Source organism: Heptranchias perlo, chromosome 35 (assembly GCF_035084215.1).
Source record: "Heptranchias perlo isolate sHepPer1 chromosome 35, sHepPer1.hap1, whole genome shotgun sequence".
NCBI lineage: Eukaryota > Metazoa > Chordata > Chondrichthyes > Hexanchiformes > Hexanchidae > Heptranchias > Heptranchias perlo.
The window spans coordinates 7914748-7920330 of NC_090359.1; the positions used below are offsets into that span (position 1 = coordinate 7914748).

Sequence of the window (5583 nt, forward strand, 5' to 3'; positions counted from 1 at the left end):
CCAGCAGCCACCATTCAAAGACACTTGGCTCTTTTCTCAGCACGGCCATGTCTCTCCATCACTGACCTCTCGAGGCTGTTGCCAAACCTCTCCCATCAGCAAAACTGCAAACAATGGACAATTCCAAACTGCCACTTTGACTCAGCCCTTTGCCACTCAGACGTTCAGCTTCCACTCCTTCTCCTCTGCGAAGCATCAATGCTCAGCCAATCACACAGCTACTAGTCAAACCTGTCGCTTCCCTCGTCACTGCTTCTGTTTCACTCTGCTCAGCGCAGCTCCGATTAAATCTTGCCGGATAATCTGTGAATAAATGTTGCAAGGCACTGATGCATAAAGATTGGCGTAAAAAAAAATGTAAACTTTGCCCGAGGACACGATCCAAGCAATTCCTACATTTCAAGAGACAGTGCTTTGAATTTCAACATGTTTGCTTGCTGAATGTAGATTGAAAAGAAAAATTCAGCAAACACCATTATTTCGTGCAGTGAAGCGCAGCGTTGCACAAAAATCAACTTTCTCTTCTGAAGATTTGGGAAAGCAAAAAACAGGCTGAGCTTCTCGACTGATGGAAATGTTACAGCACGGAAGGAGGCCATTAGGACCATGGAGCCCTGACGGCTCCATGCAAAAGCAATCCAGCCAATCCAACTCCCTCGACCGATCCCCGTTGCCCTGCACATGCTTTCCTTTCAAGTATTTATGCAGTTCCGTTTTGAAAGCCACGATTGAATCTGCCTCCACCACGACCCCTGGCAGTGCATTCCAGATCCTAACCACTCACTGTGTAAAAAAGGATTTTCCTCAAGTCACCTTTGATTCTTTTGCCAGTCACCTTAAATCTATGTCCTCTGGTTCATGACCTTTCCGCCAATAGGAACAGTTTGTCTCCATCTGTTCTGTCAATACCCCTCATGATTTTAAATACCTCTATCAAATCTCATCTCAATCTTCTCTGTTCCAAGAAAAACAACCTCAGCTTCTCCAGTCTATCCACCGAACTAAAGTCCCTCATCCCTGGAATTTCTCATTCATCTTTTCTTCACCCTCTCTTAGGCCTTCACATTTTTCCTGAAGTGCGGTGCCCAGATCTGGACACAATACTCCAGTTGTGGTCGAACTAATGTTTTATAAAGGTTCATCATGAATTCCGTGCTTTGCTGCTCTATGCCTCTATTTATAAAGCCCAGGATCTCGTATGCTTTTTGAACCGCATTCTCAACCTGTCTCGCTACATTCAACGATTTGTGCACATCTACCCCAGATCTCTCTATTCCTTCACCCCTTTTCGAATTGAGCACTCTTATTTATATTGCTTCTCCTAGTTCTTACTACCGAGTTGCATCACCTTGCATTTTTCTGCGTTAAATTTCGATATCCTCTTGAAGTCGATCACTATCCTCCTAACTGTTCACTACACTTCCAAGGTTTGTGTAATCTGCAAATTTGGAAATTATGCCCTGTACACCCAAGTCCAAGTCATTAATAAATATCAAAAAGGGCAGTATTGCGAGCACCGACAATTGGGGAATATTACTGTGCACCTCCCTCCAATAACAAAAACAACCGTTCATCACTCCTCTCTGGTTCCAGTTACTGAGGCAATTTTGTATCCATGTTGCTACTGCTCCTTTTATTCTATGGGTATCAATCTTGATGACAAGGCTATCATAAGGCACTTTATCAAACGCCTTTTAAAAGTTTACAGACACCACATCAATCGCATTGCCCTCAGCAACCCTCTCCGTTACCTCATCAAAAACTCTATCAAGTTAGTTCAATACGATTTGGCTTTAACAAAAGGCCAAATTAAGACAAGGAGCTCGAGCCTCATTGATTGAGGCTGCGACCTTCCCACGAACAGGGATGGGATTCCAGGTGCCTTTTATTTGTTTCCCCAAAAGTTATAAACGAAAGGGTCAAAAAGCTGAAGTTCCACCGAGATTTGAATTCGGATCGCTAGATTCAAAATCCAGAGTGCTCACCATTACACCAAGGAACCCATTCGTTGAAGAAGGCGGGCCTCCCTCCCTTCAAAGATACTGGGCTCCTTCATCAGCATCGCCATGGCGCTGCATCATTGACTGCACGAGGCTGCTGGCAAACGTCTGCCATCAGCAAAACTGCAAGCACTGGTCAATTCCAAACTGCCACTTTTGACCTTTCTCATCCATACTTTCAGCTTCCCCACTTTCCCCTCTGATAAGTCGAGATGCTTAGTCAATCACACGGCTGCTGTCAAATCCATCGCTTCCCTCGTTGATGCTTCTGTTTCACACTGCTCAGCGCAGCTCATCTTGTTGGATAACCAGTGCATAAAAATTGCAAGGCACTGATGCATGAAGTTCGGGGTGAAAAGAAAAGAGCTCGATCCTCACTGATTAAGGCTGCGAACTCCCCACGAACAGGAATTAGATTCCAAGTGATTTTTACTTGTTTGCCCTCAATTTGCAAACGAATAGGACAAAATTCGAACGTTAATCGAGACTTGAATTTGGATCGCTGGAATCCAAGTCCAGAATGCTCACTATTGCACTGTGAAAACCAACTGACGACTTCAGCTGGCACCCACCAGTCAAAGACACTTTGCTGTTTTATTAGAACTGCCATAATGCCACATCACTGACACCTCGAGGCCACCGACAAACCTCTCCCATCATCAAAACTGCAAAATGTTGCAATGAAAATGTCAACATTGCCCGAGGACATGATCCAAGCAATGCCTGCCTTTCAAGAAACAATGCTTTGAATTTTTACATGCTTGATTGCTGAATGCAGATTACAAAGTTCTGCAAACACCATTCTTTGGAGCATTAAACAAAATACAACTTTCTCTTCTGCTGATTTGGGAAAGCAAAAGTCCGGTTGAGTTTATGAATTGAAACCGAAAGAAGCAACTGGAACCTCATTGATTGAGGCAGCAACTTCCCACCAGCAGGGAGTGGATTCCAGCTGCATTTTGATTTATCGCCCTGCAGTTGCACACGAATGGGACATGAACAAATCAGGTTCCACCGAGATTCGAACTCGGATCGCTAGATTCAGAGTTTAGAGTGCTCACCATTACACCATGGAACCCATTCGATAATAAAGATCGCTCCCTCCATCCAAATACATTTGGCTCTTTTCTCAGCACGGCCACATCGCTGCATCAATGACTTCTCGAGGCTGTTGCCAACCCTTTCCCATCAGCAAAACTGCAAGAACTGGACAATTCCAAATTGCCACTTTGACTCGGCCCTTTCTCATCTCTTCCTTCAGCTTCCACCCTTTTCCTTCTGCTTAGTATCGATGCTCAGCCAATCACACAGCTTTTAGTCAAACATATCGCTTCCCTCGTCACTGCTTCTCTTTCAATCTGCTCACCGCAGCTCCAATTGCAGTCTTGCCGGATAATCTGTGAATAAATATTGCAAGGCACTGATGCATGAAGATTGGAGTAAAACAAAATGTAAACTTTGGGCGAGGACACGATCCAATAAATGCCTGCATTTCAAGAGACAGTGCTTTGAATTTCCACATTTTGCCTGCTGAATGCAGATTGCAAAGAAAAATTCAGCAAACACCATTTTTTGGTGCAGTGAAACGCAGCGTTGCACATAATGCAACTTTGTCTTCTGAAGATTTAGGAAAGCAAAAGACAGCCTGAGCTTTTTGACTCATAGAAAGGTTACAGCAAGGAAGTAAGCCGTTCGGCCCATCGTGTCCTGCCAGCTCGATGCAAAAGCAATCCAGCCAATCCCACTCCCTCGCCCTATTCCCGTAGTCCTCGGCATGTTTTCCTTTGAAGTATTTATACAGTTCCCTCTTGAAAGCCACGATTGAATCTGCCTCCACCACGACCCCTGGCAGTGCATTGCAGATCCTAACCACTCACTGTGTAAAAACGGATTTTCCTCAAGTCACCTTTGGTTCTTTTGCCAGTCACCTTAAATCTATGTCCTCTGGTTCTTGACCTTTCCGCCAATCGGAACAGTTTGTCTCCATTTATTCTGTCAATGCCCCTCATGAGTTTAAATAGCTCTATCAAATCTCCTCTCAATCTTCTCTGTTCCAAGAAAAACAACCCCAGCTTCTCCAGTCTATCCACGTAACTAAAGTCCCTCATCCCTGGAATCATTCTCGTTCAACTTTTCTGCACCCTCTCTTAGGCCTTCACATTTTTCCTAAAGTGCGGTGCCCAGATCTGGAAACAATACTCCAGTTGTGGTCGAACTAATGTTTGATAAAGGTTCATCATGAATTCCGTGCTTTAGTGCTCTATGCCTCTATTTATAAAGCCCAGGATCCCGTATGCTTTTTGAACCGCATTCTCAACTTGCCTCGCTACATTCAACGATTTGTGCACATCTACCCCAGATCTCTCTGTTTCTGTACCCCTTTTCGAATTGAGCCTTCTTATTTATATTGCTTCTCCTCGTTCTTCCTGCAGAGATGTATCACGTTGCATTTCTCTGCGTTAAATTTCTATATCCTCATGAAGTCTATGACTATGCTGCACACTGTTCACTATACTTCCAAGGTTTGTGTAATCTGCAAATTTGGAAATTGTGCCCTGCACACCCAAGTCCAAGTCATTGATAAATATCAAAAAGGGCAGTGGTGCGAGCAACGACCTGTGGGGAACATTACTGTACACCTCCCTCCAATCCCAAAAACAACTGTTCATCACTCCTCTCTGGTTCTTGTTACTGAGGCAATTTTGTATCCATGTTGCTACTGCTCCTTTTATTCTATGGGTATCAATCTTGATGACAAGGCTATTATAAGGCACTTTATCAAACACCTTTTGAAAGTTTGCATACACCACATTGATCGCATTGCCCTCAGCAACCCTCTCCGTTACCTCATCAAAAACTCTATCAAGTTAGTTCAATTCGATTCGCCTTTTACAAAAGTCCAAATTTAGACAAGGAGCTCGAGCCTCATTGATTGAGGCTGCGAACTTCCCACGAACAGGGATGGGATTCCAGGTGCCTTCTATTTGTTTCCCCAAAAGTTCCAAACGAAAGGGACAAAAGTTGAGGTTCCACCGAGATTTGAACTCGGATCGCTGGATTCAAAGTCCAAGGTGCTCACCATTACACCATGGAACCCATTCATTAAAACAATCGGCCCCCCTCCCTTCAAAGATACAGGGCTCCTTTATCAGCATCGCAATGGCGCTGCATCAGTGACTGCACGAGGCGACTTGCAAACCTCTGCCATCAGCAAAACTGCAAGCACTGGTCAATCCCAAACTGCCACTTTGACCCTTTCACATCCATACTTTCAGCTTCCCCACTTTCCCCTCTGATAAGTAGAGATGCTTAGCCAATCACACAGCTACTGTCAAATGCTTTTTGAACCGCATTCTCAACCTGTCTCGCAACATTCAACGATTTGTGCACATCTACCCCAGATCACTCTATTCCTTTACCCCTTTTCGAATTGAGCCCTCTAATTTATATTGCTTCTCCTCGTTCTTCCTACCGAGATGTATGACCTTTCATTTTTCTGCGTTAAATTTCCATATCCTCTTGAAGTCTATCACATCCCTACTCACTGTTCACTGTACTTCCAAGGTTTGTGTCATCTGCAAAT

General features: G+C 44.2%; 2 non-coding genes across 2 annotated transcripts; both read right to left on the reverse strand.

Annotated features, from left to right (window-relative positions):
* Positions 1-3006: 3006 nt before the first annotated feature.
* trnaq-cug (transfer RNA glutamine (anticodon CUG)) lies at positions 3007-3078 on the reverse strand. The gene has a single exon. It is a non-coding gene; the product is annotated as a tRNA-Gln (tRNA).
* Positions 3079-5024: 1946 nt separating this feature from the next.
* trnaq-uug (transfer RNA glutamine (anticodon UUG)) lies at positions 5025-5096 on the reverse strand. The gene has a single exon. It is a non-coding gene; the product is annotated as a tRNA-Gln (tRNA).
* Between the last annotated feature and the right edge of the window lie 487 nt (positions 5097-5583).